The sequence below is a fragment of the Callospermophilus lateralis genome, chromosome 8 (assembly GCF_048772815.1).
Source record: "Callospermophilus lateralis isolate mCalLat2 chromosome 8, mCalLat2.hap1, whole genome shotgun sequence".
NCBI lineage: Eukaryota > Metazoa > Chordata > Mammalia > Rodentia > Sciuridae > Callospermophilus > Callospermophilus lateralis.
Genome location: NC_135312.1, coordinates 107,283,152 through 107,303,052, shown reverse-complemented (window position 1 = coordinate 107,303,052; position 19,901 = coordinate 107,283,152). Strand labels below are relative to the sequence as shown.

The 19,901-nt window shown below is 35.2% G+C and overlaps 1 protein-coding gene and 1 non-coding gene across 6 annotated transcripts in view; both read left to right on the top strand.

Annotated features, from left to right (window-relative positions):
- The window catches only part of Rapgef2 (Rap guanine nucleotide exchange factor 2), a 251,756-nt gene that overhangs the window by 27,731 nt on the left and 204,124 nt on the right, over positions 1-19,901 (top strand). The gene's annotated exons all lie outside the window — the stretch shown is intronic.
- On the top strand, positions 16,393-16,469 carry Trnat-ugu (transfer RNA threonine (anticodon UGU)). The gene has a single exon. It is a non-coding gene; the product is annotated as a tRNA-Thr (tRNA).

The window sequence follows — 19,901 nt, the reverse complement described above, 5'->3', positions numbered from 1 at the left end:
TCAAGTGACCCCACTATTCAGAGGCACTAGTCGGACTAGAATTTGACTAAAATTAAAAAACATACAGTTATAGCAAGAACTTTTTATAAACTTGAATCTTCCACAGAAATACTATTTATCTGTAGTTACGTAGCTCTAACTTTATTTTATGATTATAACTTAAAGTCAACTACAGAATGAAAGACAAAAACTAACTTCCTACATTTTGAAATATGAGATCTCAAGGAGTTCTGAGTGATTCTGGAATCCTAACTAATCCACCCAAAGGTTTTGGATGTGATGGGTGTGTTTCAGTGTTTAAATGATGTCTTTGAGTCCTTCTTTGGAGAGGATGTGTGATTTTGTCTGTGGCAAGAAATCCTATTTATTTCTCTGGCTCTTCTACGACATAGAAAATGCTATTGTTAACTTAGGGCTAGGAGAACACAACACTCCCAAGACAGAAAGGTTTTTTAAAGGTGTATGAGTTCTTGGGCTTTTTAATCTGAGTTTTTTTTTTTTTTAAATTATAACTTTTCCTTCCAAACTATTCTTTGTTCTCTATTTCTTACACTCCTTATTTTCTTCTATTTTTGTGGGGTGCTGGGTCATAAAGAAAGGTTAAGTACATAGTCTCCTACTGAATTACTCATTTTCTTCTGGTAATTGAAAGTTAACTTGCATTGTAAGTGTACATGATCATGTTTTCTGTTTCTGAAATGTTTTCAGTGTTCAAAAATGATTATAACTTGTACCTAAACCATATGGTTTTTTAAATTAATGTTTTAAATATTATAGTTTTTTTTTGCATGGTTTATACACTAAAAAAATATTTTAAAAGTATGTGGTGAAGAGTCTTACTTTTCCTCTGTGCCATACCTGTGTAATTTCTAGTCTCCTAATGATAGTGTGTTGTTAGGTGCTTGTTTATTCTTACAAGGATTTAAAAAATATTCTTGTACAATGATTCTATACTCAGTAGATCCAAAAAACTCCACCAGAATACTTCTTGAGCTAATGTACAAATTCAGCAAAGAAGCAGGACATATTATTGACATACAAAAATCAATAGCTTTTCTCTATTCCAATAATCAGTCCACTGAGAAAGAAATCAGGAAAATAATTCTGTTCACAAGAACTTCAGAAGTAAACAAACCACACACACACACACACACAAAAACAAACCTCTGGACTAAATATAAGAAGGTGAAAGACATGTCTACAGGGAAAATTATAGAACACCGAAGAGAGACAAAGAAGACCTGAAAAGTTGGAATGACCTACTGTGTTCTTGGAGAGGCACAATTAATATTATCAAAATGGCCATATTACCAAAAGGTATCTACATATTTAATGTACTGCTCATCAAAATACCAATGACATTCTACATAGAACTAGAAAAAATAGTTCAAAAATTCATATGGAAGAAAAAATGACCCAGAATCACCAAAGCAACTCTTGAATAATAAGAGTGATGCTAGAGGCATTGTAATACTAGATCTCAAATTATACTATAGAGCTACAAAAACAGTATGATATTGGCATAAAAACAGACATGAAAGCCAATAGAAAACAGAGACATATCTACATAGATGTAATCATTTGATCCTTGACAAGGATGCCAAAAACAAACTTTGGGGAAAAGATAGCCTTTTTAACAAATGATGCGGGGAAAATGGATATCCATATGTAGAAGAATGAAACTTGATCCCTATACAAAAATCAACTCAAAGTGGATCGAATAACCAGGAATTGGACCAGAAACACTACAACTGCTAGAAGGAAACATAGGGTTCATGCTTCACCATATTGGTGCTGGCACTGACTTCCTTAATAAGACCCCCAAAACTCAAGACATAAAACCAAGAATCAGTTAAGTGGGATATCCTCAAGTTAAAAAGGTTCTGCATAGCAGTGGAAACAAGAGTGTGAATAGAGAGCCTACAGAATGAGAGAAAAATTTTGCCAGGTTACTCAGGGAATTTTATTAGGTGCATATATGAATGTTGCATAGTGATTCCTACTATTGTATGTAATTATAGATACTTATAAAAATGAAATTCACAGGGCTGGGGTGGTGACTCAGTGGTAGAGCATTTGCCTGGAATGTGTGAGGCTATGGGCTTCATCCTCAGCACCACAAACAAACAAATAAATAAAAAGATCCATCGACAACTTAAAAAAAGAAAAAGAAAAAATGAAATTCACATACAGATCCATACAAAATATATTTTAGTACCCTCAAGTTATATCTATGTATATCTACACACCTACTCCTTGATCGTTTAACATAAGATATAATTTGAAGACCTTTTTTTAATGTGGTGCTGAGGATCGAACCCAGTATGCGAAGAGCTCCCTTTTTTAAGAACGTGTGTGTATGTTTAACCATTACTGAGTATTCACAGTACTGCAATGAATATCCTTCTGATGTGACCTGGTAAATTTCTGTTGGGCCAAAGAATGTTTGCCTTTCTAGTTTTGATAGTTATGAGGTAGCGTAGAGTAGCAGTTTACAGTAGTACCAGCATTGTATTAGGGCTTTTTTTTTTTTTTTTTGTGGTGCTGGGGATTGAACCCAGGGCCTTGTGTGTATGAGGCCAGCACTCTGCCAACTGAGCTATATCCCAAGCCCATGTATTTTTTTAAAAAATATTTTGTTTATTTATTTATTTATTTTTGTGTGGTGCTGAGGATCGCACCCAGTGCTTCACACATGCTAGGTAAGCTGCTAGGTAAGCATTCTACCACTGAGCTAGAACTCCAGCCCCCTATTAGGTACCCCCACGCCACTTTTTTCTTTATTTTTAAATATGGAATGCTTCTTGAATTTGCGTGCCATGCTGATCTTCTGTATTGTTTCATTTTTAATATGTGTGCTACTGAAGTGAGCATTCCCTTTTTTCTTTATAAAGTTCCAATGAATTTGAATGCGGTTTTTCGCAAAACTCAGAAATGATTTCTATATGGGGAGATTTAACCTTTTTCTATTAAAAAACATTTTTTGGGCTGGGGTTGTGGCTCAGCGGTAGAGCACTCGCCTAGTGTGTGGGAGGCCTTGGGTTCGATCCTCAGCACCACATAAAAATAAATAAAAGTAAAGGCATAAAAAAAAGATTAAAAAAACAAAACAAACAAACAAACAAAAAAATTTTTTTTGTGTGATGCCCATTATTGAATCCAGGGCTTTGCATGTCCTAGGTAAACATTCTGCCACTGAGCCAACTCCCCAACCCTTTTAACCTTTTTTGAGTATAAAAGGTCTATGAGTTTTAACCTTAGAAGAGTCATGTAAACACCACTACTACCACCACCGTAATCAAAATAATGACATTTTTCATCACCTTGAAAAATTCCCATATACCTTTTTGTTAATCCTTTCTATCCAGTCCTGCATCTAGCAACCATTGATCTGATTTCTCTCTATGGTTTGCCTTAAGATGGTCACATAGTCTTCTTTGTGTGATTCTTTTTCACTAAGTGTATATCTTTTGAGAGTCAGTCATGCTATTGTATGTATCAGTGTTTTTTTTTTTTTTTTTCATTTTATTGCTGAGTAGTATTTCATTGTAAGGATGTACTAAAATTTGTTTATTCATTCTCTAGTTGATGGAGATTTTATTTTATTTTATTTTTTTGTTTGTTTGTGGTGCTGGTGATTAATCCCAGGGCCTTGTGCTTGTGAGGCAAGCACTCTACCAACTGAGTTGTATCACCAGCCCTAGTTGATGGAGATTTGAATTGTATCTTCTAGTTTTTGACAATGAATGAAACTTGGAACTTTTAAGCATTCATGTGTAAGCCTTTATATGAAATATGCTTTTATTTTTCTTGATGAAGACACATGTATGATGTTGCTGGGGTACAGGGTACACGCACATTTAACTTTTAGAGAAACTGGCAAACACTTTCCCAAAGTTTCTGTGTTGTATTTCTACCAATTATGTATGAAAGTTCCAGTTTTTTTGTATCCTAGTCAACATTTGAATCTGTCAGTTTTATTTTTTAAGCTATCTTATAGGTGCATAATGATATCTAACTGTGTACTTTTAAAAAGCAGCTTTATTGGGCTGCAGTTCACATAAAAAGTTCACCTATTTAAAAATATGTAATTAGTTTTTTTTTTTTTAAGCATATTCACAGAAATATATGCAGCCTTTACCACTGTCAATTTTGGGACATTTTCATCATGGCAGAAAATTCTTGTTCCCTTTCCCTGTCACCCCAAGTCTTCCATCCTCCTATTATATGTAACCGTCTAACTTTCTGTCTGTGGATTTTCCTTTTGTGGACATTGCTTGTAAATGGAATCATATAATATGTGGTCTTTTGTGACCAACTTCATTTCATTTAGCATGTTTTCAGTATTTATCCATTTTGTAGTATGTATCAGGGGTTCATCCTTTTTGGAACAAATATTCCATTTTGTTCATCCGATTAATACTTGATGGACATTTGTGTGGTTTCTACATTTTGACTTTTATGAATAATGCTGTTATAAACACTCATGTCCATGTTTTCATTTCCTCAGTGATTCACAATTAGCAGGATTGGGGGTATAATTCTGTGACAGAGCTGGTGCTTAACATGTGCAAGGCCCTGTATTTAATCCCCCACCCCACACAAATATTAGTGGGAAGAATGTTTTTATAGACTTATTTCCCATTTGTATCTCTCTCTCTCTCTTTTTCTCTTTTTAACTTTCTTTTAGTTGTTGATGAACCTTTATTTTATTCATTTATTTATATGCAGTGCTGAGAATTGAACCCAGTGCCTCACACATGCTAGGCAAGCACTCTACCACTGAATCACAACCCCAGTCCACCTTAATTGGTTTTTTATGTTTTCCTGCAAATATCTATAGTCTCTTCAGGATCTAATTCAAGATACCCATTACTTTTCGAATTTAAAAAAAATATATTTTTTCCCCCCCTCAAGGTGTGAGAATTGCTAAATATTCTGTATATAAGTCTTTTATTAGGTTGAATGCCAAATGTGTAAAGAGTTCTGCAAAATATTTTTTAATTGTAGCAGAACCATTACTTATTCTAATGGTTGTTGAAATACAAATATGTATATTTTAATGCTAGTTTTATTTATATAATATTGAAGGTCGATGGATTGTGTTCTAAAAACTGTTAAGATTTACATTTTTTTCAGATCCCACCATAGTTTTTGTTGATATGTTTCCGGAAGGTATTTTCTTTTTTATTTTTGTTAGTTGTAGATGGACACAATACTTTTATTTTATTTTTATATGGTGCTGAGGATGGAACTCAGTGCCTTCCACATTTGAGGTAAGCACTCTACCACTGAGCCACAACCCCAGTCCAAAGGTATTTTCTTATTGTTGAAATATTCCCTGTGTGATGTAATTTTGCTGAAAATACAGGGAAAGATCTAATGCAAACACAAGGACAAGGCTGCATATAGAGAGTCTCAAAGGGGCTGGAGTGTAGCTCAGTGGCATAGTTAGTATTAGCATGCATGAAGTCCTATAGAAAAAATATGTAGAGGGTTAGGAACCTTTGGTATTGAAGCAGATGTTTTTATTTCTTTATTTTTTCTTTTTGTTACTGGGGATTGAATCCAGGACCTTGCCCATGCCTGGTAAGCACTCTACTACTAAGTGCTTTTTGATTTTATTTTGAGACAGTGTCTTACTAAATTAGACAGACTGTTGAACTTGGAATCCTCTTGCCTTAGTGTCTCCTACATAGCTGTTAATAGCTGGGATTTCAGAGCATGGATTACACCATGCTCTGCTGTTTTTTTTTTTTTTCTTTTACAATCAATGTCACTGCAGAAATATTTGTGCCTTAGAAGATATCAGTAAATATTCACTACTCCTTTGAATTTTTATAAATTATTTCGACAAGTGTTTATCAAAGGTCTCTTATGTGCCGTGTAGTGTTTTAGGGATTAGGGATATGGATGTGAACAATAACAAAAGCCCTTACTATAGAACATGGAGTTTATAATCTAGTGAGGGGGAGCCACACTAAACAAAGAAATATGTAGCACGTCAGATGTTAGATATTATAGAAACAAATTAAGCTAATACCACATTTGGAAAGGTTCACTTGTAATGAAGTAGTATTTGGGGAAGGATTGAATGAAGCAAGGGGGCCAGCTTTGTGGTTAACAGAGAAGAGAGCATCGAGAATGAGGGTTTCTAGGTGGCATCTTTCCTGATGAGGAATGGAAGCTTCAGGGCTACTGACAAATGGAAGGCATTGACCTCAGAAGGTCAGCAGGGGAGGCCCAATTTTGCATGTACTTTGGCTTTTACTGGGAGTGTGTCCAGGAGCCACTGGCAAGATGTGATCACTGAAGCTGGGTTAAGAGCATGTAGTAAAGGGAGGGGAGTAGCAATGGGGAGATCAGTCCGGGTGGTACATTCATCCCCTTGCAGTAAAAGATGTTAGAAGGGAGAAATGGTTGGCTTTGGATATACTGTGAAGGTAGAGCAGACAAGTATGGTGTGAAAGACCATTCAGAGTCCCTGGACAGTTAGGAATGCTAATTATTGGAGAAGACTTCAGGAAGATCAGGTTTGATTAAGGTGTCAGAAGGTATAGATCCTGGGGTTAATTATCAGTTCAGTGTTAGAACTAGAAGAGTTTGGGATGCTTATGTTTGATGCTATTTTGGAATTTGCATGGATTAAAAAGCTTCCTATATTATTTTGTTTGGATTGCTGTTACAAAATGCCATAGACTGAATGGTTTAATTAGAGAAATTTATTTTCTTATAGTTCTGGTGGCTGGACAGTTCAGTCAGGGTTCTTCTGGCCACTTCATTTTCTGGTAAGGGCTGGTATCCTGGCTCTACTTTCTTGATGTAAGTGTGCATAGCTTTTCTTCTGTAAGTGAGAGGAATGAGGAAGAACATGAGATCTGGTTCTCCAGAGTCTCTGTGGGACAGCAATCCCACCATCATCTCTCCCTCATAACCCCATCAGACTCTACTAATTGCTATTCCAAGTACCATCGGATTGGGGTTTAGGACTTCAAAGAAATATGAATTTTGGGGAAACAATATATGATACTTTCTATGGTAGCATTTCTAAATACTGGGGTTACTTTGCATTTCCTTTGTGAAAAAGAACAAAGAACATACCTTTTAGGTGTTATGCAAAAGAGCAAATTTGTGAAAAGTAAATGCAAATAAAGCACAGAGATTTGGGCAAGGCAGTTACATTTCTGAAATTCCTGCATTGTACTGTATTTAAAAAGACTGGCAACTCATTACATGTAAGCACAAAGAATAACTGTAGTTCATAAAAACAAAAAACAAAAGAAAAACCTCTTCATCCTGATAGACTGATTTAATGAATTAAGAAATTGTTCATTTGTAGTTAGCATTCAACTAATGTACTACAGTTCTTAAATTTTTTTCTTAAGTAGGATAAATGTGCCCACATATAGATTTAATCGAATTATTAATTTGCTTAGCATTTTGATGGTATAATTGACTTTAGGAGAGACTGAATTACTAATTAGATAATGTTAATGAATATGGTTTAATTTTACCACATTATGTGGCCTGATACATCAACCACATCTTTCTCTAGGGAGGTATTTGAATAAGAGATATATTCTTAGAAATTTTATTGGTATTTGTTTTATCCCACCTCTATACTGCTGAAATGGGCTGTGATCTCCAAAGGATAGAGATATATCTATATATTCACACATACATGCACATATAAAATGGGTATTTATTCACAAAACATCTGAACACATTGATGCAGAATAATTCCGTTTTTGCTAAAAAGTCTAGGTTTCATATTTTACTGTCTTCAAATTATCTAGCTAGAGTTATAAATACTGATACAATTAGTTTGGGTATAGTTTTTTTAAATTTATTTTTTAGTTGTAGTTGGATATAATACCTTTATTTTTATTCGTTTTTATTTTTTTTTTTTATGTGGGGCTGAGGATCGAACCCAGCATCTCGCAGGTGCTGGGCGAGTGGTCTACCGCTGAGCCACAAACTCAGCCCCTTGGGTATAGTTTTTAGTGCCCCACTGAATACAGTTTTCTCTCTTTCAGCTTTTGAAATTTAGGCAGGTGTGGAAGAGGTAAGAGTAATTCATACCTTAGCATGTAGGTCAAACCTTATAAAAATTTGTTCAAATCTCTTTGGTTTGAGTAAATAGATTCTACTGTATCAATAAGAATGGTCTCCCTTGTAGTGGGTTAATTGATTTAACATTTGGAAAGTGGATTCATATGAAGAAGTAGAATTTCAACTTGGGCAATTTTTTTTTTTTAAATTATGAAGAGAAGAGAATTTTGCATTTACATTTTGAGTTTGGATGATTGAAAGGACTAGGAAGTGCATTGTCATCTCATACCGTATCTTTGTTTGCTTGCCTCCCTGGAACATAAAATGGTTCTCTGAGACCTTTTGAACCAAAAATAGTAAGACCCGAGATAGCAATCATATAGTCTGTATTAGAGTTAGATTATATGCATTAAAAGGATACCCAAGAAATTATTCATTCAACTAATGTACTATAGTTATTAAATTCTTAAATTACCATATTCTGGAAGGAAAATTCCAGAAATAACAAAATAGGTAGTACAGAAGAGTACCATAAATTTTCTGTGAAATAAAAGTCTCAAGTAATTTTGTGCATTTGGTTAAGTGACATTTTTAGATATTGAGTGAATCTAGCATCAGTTGTAACTAGAGTTGTAGAATGTGCACATCTGCCACCAGTGTGTATATGGTACTGTGCTGCTAGGAACAGCAGTGCACACAGATGAGTAAGGCGTAGTGCGGGAACTCATGGTCCACTGAAGGTGGTACCTCTAGGAGAATTCATACAGCGGGGTGGCAGCACTGTGGTACAGTGTGGCGTGGAGAAGGGTGAGAACTTTGGAGTGCACTGTAGAACGAGAGACTCCATAACTGTATTTAAAGGATGGTTGCTTTCCTAGAAACCTCTTCTGTTTACTTTCTTCAGTCTCATTTCAGATTATAATTCTATAATATGTAGGATTTGTAGCAGAGCATTTTATACAGTGGAAAATACACATTTAAAGCATGGAACGGTAAAAGAAGATGCTGTGGAGGGCTTTTAGAGCCCTCTTTTACTGTGAAAATAAATGGGAATACTTCCAATGTTTTTCCTTAAAGGTTGTGTTGATAATTTTAAATCTTGAGATATAATTATTACAAGGATATTAAGCCCCAAATTATTCTAAAGTTCTTTTGGTAAATAAGATTTGCTAAAAGTTTTCCTTTGTTCACTATTAGCAAGTGGACAGCGAACAAAGCAGGCAGATCTTTGTCAAGCGTAAACAACTTTGTATCCTGTTGATTAAATAGAAAATACCTCAGTGAATGTTTGTGCTAAAAATAGATTCCTTCAGGTTTTTGGTTTTGTCTGAATAGGGGTGGGGTCATTGCGCAGGAAGAAAGAAATCCAGTAAACAGGAATTGCGTGCTTAGAGATTTTGAAAGGGAAATGGGGGTTCATGTGCTTAGAGTTTCAGTTCAATAATGTTTCCCCATTATCAGTACCTTTATAAGAATGTTGGATTTAACGGGAAGTCCAGTTGGTCGTCTTCTCTATCACCATGATAAAATTATCTTTACTAAGATTGCATGTTGCAGATTAAAGTTTGAAAGTTATTTTGTATTTCACCGATTAGTCAGTTGTCATGTTCAGCTTTTAATGTTCTCAACCTTTTACACTGTAAGGGGATACTTGTTCATTTTTGGTAGAACTAGCTTTAGCATAGTGTGGTATGATTAGTACAGATTCAGTAGTTTAATATAGCCATGTGTTTTTAACAATTATGCATATATATGTGTTCAAGAAATTTGGGACGGTGACAGGTGTAATATTATAAAAGCACTCCCCCTTCTGGGAAAAACAGCAAACAAGCCCGAATTTATCTTTCTTTTCTTTTTTTTTTGAGTTATACATGGACACAATATCTTTATTTTAGTTTATTTATTTTTATGTGGTGCTGAGGATCGAACCCAGAGTCTCTCATGTGTGAGGCGAGCACTCTACCACTGAGCCACAACCCCAGCCCCCCCGAATTTATCTTTCTGTTTAAAGTAATTGTTGTTGGAAAAATATATATTAATTCCTGCAATATTATCATTCTTAAAACAATTTTGGGATATATCTTGTAATTACCAGATGTTACACCTTCAGGAGACAGCTTTAATTGTTAAAAATGTCAAAGAATTTGGGATTTGCTACAGGCTGGGGAAATAGAGAACTAGATAAATAAGTGTCTTGCAGAAGACTGTTCTAATTACGGGTTGAAATGTGAAGAAAGTCTCAGTGAAAATTTTCTAGTAGACTAGGTAGAAAACAAAATAAAGATCAGCATGTTATTTAGCGGGTAGGGGCTGGAAGGAGAGAGTTTAATATTGATAATGCCAATGTAATGTCTAAGGAAAGATCTTGTACACATTGATGTTGAATCTTTGTACCTCAAAAATATCATCTAAATATATACTTTCAAAAATACAAACAACACTCTAGAACCTACTCTAAAACAATATGTAGTCTCCTTAAATATCCCTCCCTATTTCAAAGTCTCATAACTTTTTATACACACGGGAAAAATCTTTTTAATGCTAATAGAATATTTAGATATCTCTAATTAATTTAACAAATGGAATCATTCCATCTCCACAGTTCTTATCTTTTTAAAAAAGTTATTTATAAATGTCAGCAGAATGCATTTCAATTCATAGTACCTATGTAGTACACAATTTTTCATATCTCTAGTTGTACACAAAGAAGAGTCACACCATTTGTGTCTTCATACATGTACTTAGGGTAATGATGAGTTCTTGTCTTTTAAATTTTTCTGTGAGATGACTCAGAGGTCAGCCATTCTGACCAGCAGATATGCTCTTTTCCCCTGAGTACATGCATCATCATTTATCTTAGCAATACCGTAAGAGTGGGCATTTAGGATGTTTCCAGATTCCATGCCCCTTGAAAAATAGTGCAGTGGTGAGTATCATACATGTGTGTATATGTGTTTCTGGATGTTTTTTGTGGGTAGATGAATAGATTAGACCGCTAGTAGTAGAATGTTATATACACCCCTAGTGGAATTTTATAGATATTGTTTTATAGATATTATATTTATAGATATTGTTAAATGGTTCATTGAAAAGCCTGTACCACATTACAGTTCTGCCAACACTATGTAAAAATCCATCCCAGCAATGGATTTTCATTCACCTTTCTGATTTAACCAACCTGAGAAGTGAAAAATTGTATCAGTGTTTCAGTGACATGTCCTTGATTATGAGTGATGGTTGAACGTATTTTCATGTTTATTGGCAGTATTAAAGGTAATTTTAACCAGTTTTACTTTTTTTGTCTGTTAGGAATGTGTTAGGTAGAGAGGCAGGCTCAGTGAACAGCAGGATCCTGATAGCCCAGATCAACAGGAGAGAAGAGCTCATCTTGATGCATCACTGTTGCTTGGGCAGGTGTGCAGAGTAGTAGACAAAGGATTCCCCCTGCCTGCTGAGTGTGTGGCTCAGTGTCTTTTTGTTTGTTTAATTTTAATTAAAAAAATTTTTTTTTTTGGTTTTAGATGGACATAATACCTTTATTTTATTTATTTATTTTTATGTGATGGTAAGCATTGAACCCAGTGCCTCAGACATGCTAGGTAAGTGCTCTACCACTGATCTAGTACCCTGGCCCTGACTCTTTTTTACGTGGCCTCTATAAAAGATGATAGGAATGGCTGTTTTATTCTTTATACAAAGAGTGCTATGTAGAACAATTTTTTAAATTACTTAATTTAGACATGTATTTATCTTTGACTAGGAAAGTAAAGAAGAGCCTAATGCCACTTAGAACATTCAATATCATGGTAATATCTTGCTTTATTCTTTCCTTTGTGTTATAGTCAGAAGTTAATAAAAATGAGGGATATTTTCTTATATACAGTGAATCTCAGTTGATTCCTGACAAAACCAATAAGCAATTTATTTGGAGTGTTTAAAAATAAGTTATGGGATGGAAAAATCCTACTGGTACATTGGCAAGTGGATGGGACCAGATGATCAAATATTTCAGTTCTATGTCTACATTTCATGAGTCAGTTTCACACAACAGCTGCTGTGGGGGAAGGGTTGATTTACCAGGATACTTTGATTTATTGAAGGAAAAAAAAAAAAAAAAGAAATGCATTTGGTTATGAAGAGGTAAAATTTAATGCTAACAAATGAAAATGACCATTTAAAACAATTCTGTTAACTATTGTTTTCAGTGTTTTAAATTATAGAAAGTAATGGTTAATTTAAAAAAATTTCTGGTTTATAAATAATAATTAATAGTACTTACTGAATTCTTTCTTTCTGTCAGGCCCATGTTAAATGTTTCACCTGTGTTATGTAGTGCTGTGTTATGTACTGCTTTGCTTAAGGAGCTTGGGAAGTGCTGTGAGCTGTCAGAGCTGGTACAGATGGTTGCTGGTGGCGCTGGTGCTGCAGACCAGGACCCTGCTCTTAAGGGCCCGTGAGAATGGCTACAAGTACCTAAGGGGAAAAAAATGTTAATTTGTAAATTGGACTTATTAAAATAACTGTTTAAGATGTTAAAAAATCCTCAGTAGTACTTTTCAAGGATTAAGAAGAAATTGTTGTTTCTACTGTAAATACCCATTTTTTGTAGTTTTACTGATGACAAATGTTGGCATTTATTCTACTCTTATATTTGTTGCTGGGAATTGAACCCAGGACCTCTTGCATGCTCTATCACCAAGCTACACCTCCGCCCCTTGATTTGGATCTTAATCTTTCCTTGAGTTCCAAAGATTTGAGACTCTCGCACTACATGGAAACTCATAAAAAGGAGAAGCACATTAAAAAAAAAAAATAGAAATGTGTGTTTGGAAGGTCAATTTTTTCAATCTTAAGCTATATTCCTGAAGAATTTATTTTCTGATACAAAACATTCCTCTGAACCCATAACTAGTTGATTAATAAAAAGAGGATTTGTAAAAACATATGGTACAGTTTAGTTTATTTTGACTCAGCTTGGATCAAATGCTGTAATTTTTTTTTTTTTTTTTTTTTTTTTTTACAGCTGCAGGGGTATACATATGAGGCTTTGGGTAGGAGCTGGATTACATATTACATGGTTGCTTTAAAGTTATATTTGATGGGGAATGAGTTAGTTGGAGGTGTTTCTGGTGTTCTTTTGAAATGGCAGGGTGCTTTCTGGGGAAGGTATTTCCACTGACTTTGAACCAATGCCTCCCTTGTTGACAATCCATGTTGCCATAGTGATCTACATATTCTGTAACTGATATTAGACAGGAATGTGGCGTTGGGTTGAGGAGGTGTGAGAGCAAGAGTGCAGCACACCCATATGTGCATAGTCAGTTTGCTCACGGAAGTCACTTCACAGCAGCCAGATGCCCAGTGGTCTTTCTATAACCTCCTTTTCCCACATTCTCTTTCCTGTGTATGTGTGGGTGTCTGAGTCAGGAATAATGTAACAGGATGAGGACCTTTTTTCCTCAACTGGTCTTGCAGTCCTTCCTCTCATCCAGACCCAACCCTATTGAAAATTTGGGGGTATCCTTCCAATCCATGTTTTAAAAATTCTCTTACACTCTGTCTATAGCTCCATAAACCACAGTTTTGGAATTTAGGAACTCAAATATTTGCTGTATTTTCTTTTGATTTGGCTAAAGCTAGGTCATAAAAGTTATCAAGGTAACCTTAATCTCTTCTCTCAGTTCTTTCCAGTAGTCTCATTAGAGAATTTCAGTTTATCATTAGAGAATTTTGGAGGTATCCTCCAGTCATGCCTTTTCTTCATGTTATTCAACTTAGTGAAACTATGATACATATTGCCCAGGAGTTTGTAACCTGGCTAAGTTCCAGAATGTTCTTGATGACCTTTTCAAGATAAAATTTTCAAGAAGATTCTAAGCAATAACTTTACTCTTGCAAGAAGCTGCTTGTAGGTGCCGGAGATATAGCTCAGTTGGTAGAGTGCTTGCCTCACAGGAAGCCCTAGGTTCAATCCCTGGCACAAAAAAAAAAAAAAAAAAAAAAGCTGCTTACATCTTTGATGGATCTAGGATTGTTAGTTTTTTGTTGTTGTGACCAAAATACTCATTTCAGAGGTTCAGTCCATGGTTGACCTACTTAGTTTTTCTGGGTTCTAGGTGAGAGAAAACACCATGGCAGAAGAGCATGGCAGAGGAAAGCCGCTCATAGCGGCCAGCAAGAAGAGGGAGAGGCAGGCAGGGAGGGAGGGGGAGACAGAAAAAGAGAAAAGTACCAGGGACAAAATAAAAACCTCAAAGGCCATGCCCTTCCTTCTTACAGTTAACCATCCAGTTAGTCCATTCTAACTTTAAATGGATGGTCTACTAATCAGGTTATAATTCTCATAATCTCATCATTTCACTTCTGAACATTCCTACATTAACAGCTTTTGTGGGATACCGCATATCTAAACCATAACAAGGATATTTTTAATTATTATTTTTTAAATATCTTTATTTTTTTAATATTTTTTTTTTTGTAGTTGTAGTTGGACACAATGACTTTATTTTATTTATTTGTATGTGGTGCTGAGGATCGAACCCAGGGCCTTGCATGTGCGAGGCAAGTGCTCTACTGCTGAGCCATAACCTCAGCCTCAAATACTTTCGCTTTATTTATTTATTTTTATGTGGTGCTGAGGATCAAACCCAGAGTTTCGCACACTCTACTGCAGAGCCCCATAACATGAATTTATAAGAAAGCACAGAAGCACAATTGTCTATCCCCCTTTTTTGGTTTGAACCCAGGGGTGATTAACTATTGAGCCACATCCTAGCCTGTTTTTTAAAATTATTTATTTTTTTGTTCTAATTAGTTACACATGACAGTGGAATGCATTTAGATTTATAGTATAACAGTGGAGCACAAGTTTTCATTTCTCTGGTTGTACATGAAGTAGTCACCCATTCGTGTTATCATATATGCACTTAGGGTAATGATGTTCATCTCATTCCACCATTTTCCCTACCCATCTGTCCCCTTCTTTATCTTCCCCAGCCTTTGTGGTTGTTGTTGTTTTTTGAGACAGTTTCTTGCTAAATTGCTTAAGACCTCTCACTTTATTGCTGAGGTTGGCTTTGGACTTGGCAATCCTCTTGCCTCAGCCTCCTGAGCTGCTAGGATTACAGGTGTGTGCCACTGTGCTCAGCTAGTTATAACCTTTTAAATACTCTTACCAAGCTGTATTCATGGTTTACTTATTAAACAATTTGCTTTTTTATATTTCTATTTCTTTAATGTCATAGTATTCAGAAAATAGTGGGAGGATTCAGTGTTTGTCCAATACAGTTGTCAGTGTAGGCCGTGCCAGTGCTGACCCATGGAAACAGAATGCAAACCACATATGCAATTCTATTTTTAAAAAAATTTATTTTTTTTTTGTTATACATGACAGTAGAGCCTATTTTGACATTTTTATACAAACATGAAGTATATCTTATTCTAATTAAAATGAGCCACACGTAAAAGTGAAATAGTTGATATTTTATTTAACCAGTATACATCCAAATATTGTCATTTCAATGTGTTATCAGTGTAAAAGCCTATTGAGACATCTTACATTCTTTTTTTCATACCAGCTCTGCAAAATCCAGGGTATATTTTACACTTAGAGCATTTCAAGATGGACCAGTGTCATCTCAAGCGTCTCATTGTCACATGACAGGTGGCTACTGTGTGGTAAAGTACAAGTATAGAAAGTGCATGTTTTGACAGGTGAGACAATAAGGATCAGAGTGGGTAGGGTTAAGGGGAGGTTTAAGGTACCTGGAGGAACCAGGGCTAAGTAGATCTAAGCCATCAGGTGCCATCTAGAATGGTCAGCAGGGACCTTGGATATCTTCTCTGACCAAAGATGTAGCAGTGATAGTAGTGGTGTAGGTTCCTTAAAATATTGTGGGAGTAGGGCACCGTGGCAACTTGGGTAGCTGAGGCAGGAGGATCCCGAGTTCCAGCCACAAATAACTTTGTGAGATCCACAGCAACTTAGACCCTATCTCAAAATATAAAAAGGACTGGGGATATAGCTCAATAGTCAGGTTTCCCTAGGTTTAATCCCCAGTACTAGGGATCAGTGGGAGATCATAGGGAAACAATCAGGTTTATGTAACTGTGCCACATCTCATTCCCCAAATAACTGTCTTTCTTCCATATTTCCTGATTATCTGAGTAAATTATGATTCAAATAATATGAGTGGTTGTTATATAATTCTAAATTTATCACTATAAAAAATGAATGAGAGGGATGAGAATTAATCTACAAAATCCACAAAAGGTGGGATGTTAATTGTGTATTTTTTACACTTACTGTCTAATAAAACATACAGTAAAAAGTCTGAGGCTGGGGATATAGCTCAGTTGGTAGGGTGTTTGCCTTGTATGCACAAGGCCCTGGGTTCAATCCCCAGTACCCTGCCCCAAAGGAAAAAAAAAAAGTCTGAAATTTTGACTTTGAATACATTTAGATTAAGATTTTTTTTTTCTTTTAAGGGGGTATAACCTAGGGGTTAAGGGTAGTTTTTGGTGAGTTGTAAAATTTAAAGGTCCAAAACTTTGAAGAACTCAGTAAATTATGGAGATAGCCACAAAAATCATTTGATGATTACTTACTGGGTGCTATTATTCTGATTACGTGTATGAAGTTATGCAATTCTCAGAAGAATCTAGAGAGGTAGGGACTCTATTGTCATAGTACAGATGAGAAAACTGAGGCATGGAGATAGGATCTAACATTCAATTTTGCACATAAAAGAAGACCTGGAATTGGAACCCAGGCTGTTTGGATCCAGAAGAGACACTATTAACAAGTGTGGGGGGCTGGGGATGTGGCTCAAGCGGTAGCGCGCTCTCCTGGCATGCGTGCTGCCCAGGTTCGATCCTCAGCACCACATACAAACAAAGATGTTGTGTCCGCCGAGAACTAAAAAATAAATATTAAAAAATTCTCTCTTTCTCCCTCCCCCACTCTCTCTCTCTCTCTCTTTCTCCCTCCCCCACTCTCTCTCTCTCCCACTCTCTTTAAAAAAAAAAAACAAAACAAGTGAGGGGCTGACTTTTGTTTCTTTCTTTTTAGATTTTTTTTTTTTTTTTTTGGTATTTAGCCATGTTTTTTCCCCCATTACATAATTTTTACTGTGAAAATATTGGCATAACCTGAATAGAGGATAGAAAGACTCAAAATGCTGTACTAGTTTTTGCAGCTTTTCTCTAAATTCTGAACTACATCAGAATACAATTTTAGAAAAAGACTCACCAGCGACAACATAGATCTAAGTTTTTAAAAAAATCTTCTCTAACTAGCCTTTTTTTTTTAAAAAAATATTTTTAGTTGTAGATGGACACAATACCTTTATTTTGTTTATGTAGTTTTATGTGGTGCTGGGGATTGAACCCAGGACCTCACATATGCTATGTCAGCGTTCTACCACTGAGCTACAACCCAGCCCCTCTGACCAGCCTTTTATTTTTATCTGGAACTATTTGTGACTAAACATTATTGGGGGAAATTATTAGCAACATAAAGGGGACTGTTGTAAAGAACTCAGAGAACTTTTTTTACAGTTCAGTAAGAAAAGCAGGCAGCAACAATGAACAAAGGGAAAGGAAAAATAACAAAAACCAAATGGTCTACAGTGTATGAAGATATGATTTTCACTAGAAAGTTAGTATGTAATCTGCATGAAATGATTTTTTCCCTTTTTTGAAACTGGAAAAATGTTGGAAAAAGAAAGATAGTATTCAGTTTTCCAAGGGGTTTGAGCAAACAGGCCAACTGACTGAGGTCAAGTGGCAGAAATGTATTTCAGCATTACTTAAAGTGAGATGAAATAAATGGCAAGAATTTAAAATTTTAAAATGATGGAGCAAATAAAGAATTTGGAATACAAAACTGTTGTATAGTTGCTCTTGAAGATTTTTATATATATAGTGGATGTCACTGTGGAAGCTGATTATAAAATGTGTACTGTAGTTTAATGTTTGTTTAAAAACATATTTATGTGCCCACCTGTAGGGCTCACACCTGTGCTTTGCTGCTCACTGGGTGTGTGACAAGATACCTCATCTCTTATTACTTGAGTTTTTTTCACAGAGATTTCATTACCAGTTTTCAGGTGTTGAAGTTAGATGAAAAGCAAAGGAAGATTTCTCTGTAGTGCCTGGCATACATGCCTACTAAATGGCTTTCAAAATTTTCCAAAAATCTTAAATCTGGGGAGTAGATTGTTGGCAATTAAATTTTTCTTATTTTTTTCTATCCATATTTACACTTTTCTACAAAAATACATGTTTTGCAAATTTTTAAAAAGAGGTTAGAAAATGCTTAATTTACTTTTGTTATAGATGGCAAAGGTAGAATAGGTGAGAATTTGTTTTATTGCTACTGAGCTGAAAAACTTAGAACTCACTCATTGGATGTTGAAAATAGCCCTTCAGCCACATTTATATTTAATAGCATTTGTAAAGAAATAGTAGGTTTTAACAATCCTGCTGATTGTTTATCTTTAAATAAAGTAGGTGAGAAGGCAAGGGTGAAAACAGAGGAAATAAAAATTAAAAAATGGTAAATGCCAGTTATTTATATTAGTTTTTGGCAAAATTTCAAAATTTTTTTTTTATTTTGAACTGGGAAGTATTTTACCCCTTAAGAAAGAGGAAGTCATGACCTGGGGATGTAGCTCAGGGGCAGAGCTAGTGCATAATGTACAAGGCCCTGGGTTCCATTCCATCCCCAGCACTGCAAAGAAAGTCACGCTGTCAGATGATTTATTAATTGAAGGGGTTGACTATAATAATGATATTTCCAGTTATTTTTCCTCATTTTATTTTCATGTTGTCTCAAAATCCTTGAAGCATCCATAATATATGGTGGTGGTGCATGTTTTTTTTTTTTTTTTTTTTAATTTTTTTTTAGTTGTAGTTGGACACAATACCTTTTATTTTATTTATTTACATGTGGTGCTGAGGATTGAACCCAGGGCCTTGCACACGCTAGGCAAGCACTATACCGCTGAGGCACAACCCTAGCTGCATGGTGCATGTTTAATTACTACCTGTTGAATGATTCCTCTTTACATTTAAAATGGAATTGTTCTATTTATTTATTTATTTATTTCCATGGTTTTCTTGTAAACCAGTCCTGGGGTTGTATATACTTAGGCATGGGTATAGGAGGAAATCCAGGTTATATATTCCATTTTCTTATAACATACATCTTTTTGTCCATTGGTTGCATTCTGGTGTGACTATCAAGAAGAGGTTCAAAAGAAACAAAAGTAAACCTAATTCTTATAAATACATTGGTTTATTTTATACAGTTTCTCTCTGTACCTATTTACTACATTTGAGATTTTATAAATGTTTGTTGGTATGTTTTTGAAAGAAGAGTATTGTAGAGAAATTGCTTAATATCTTAACTTAATATATGTGGCTGATTCATCACTGTTGAATTTGTAACCAGGAGTGCTAGAACCATACCTGGAGAAAGATTATCTCATGCATCCAAATTAAACTTAAACAAGTCCCTCTCCTCATTGCCCATGGCTTTTTTTTTTTGGTGAATCCTTGATTTTCTAATATGCATCATGGATCTAAGGCAGGAGAGGGTAGAGTTAAAATTATAGTATTTCTCTTCCTTCCTTTCTCCTCCTTCTTTCCTCTCTTCTCACCCATTTTTTAAAATAAGAGACTTGTTTTATGTGAATGGTGAAAGAGAACCAGGGAATTATTTTGATTGTTTCCCTAAACAAATAATTTGTGCTCTATCAGTGCTTAAATATTGCTTAAGTATTAGACTGGCCGGTATTGAGGGTCCAGTAAATACTTCATAGAGTGAGATAGCTTAGTATTGGGTA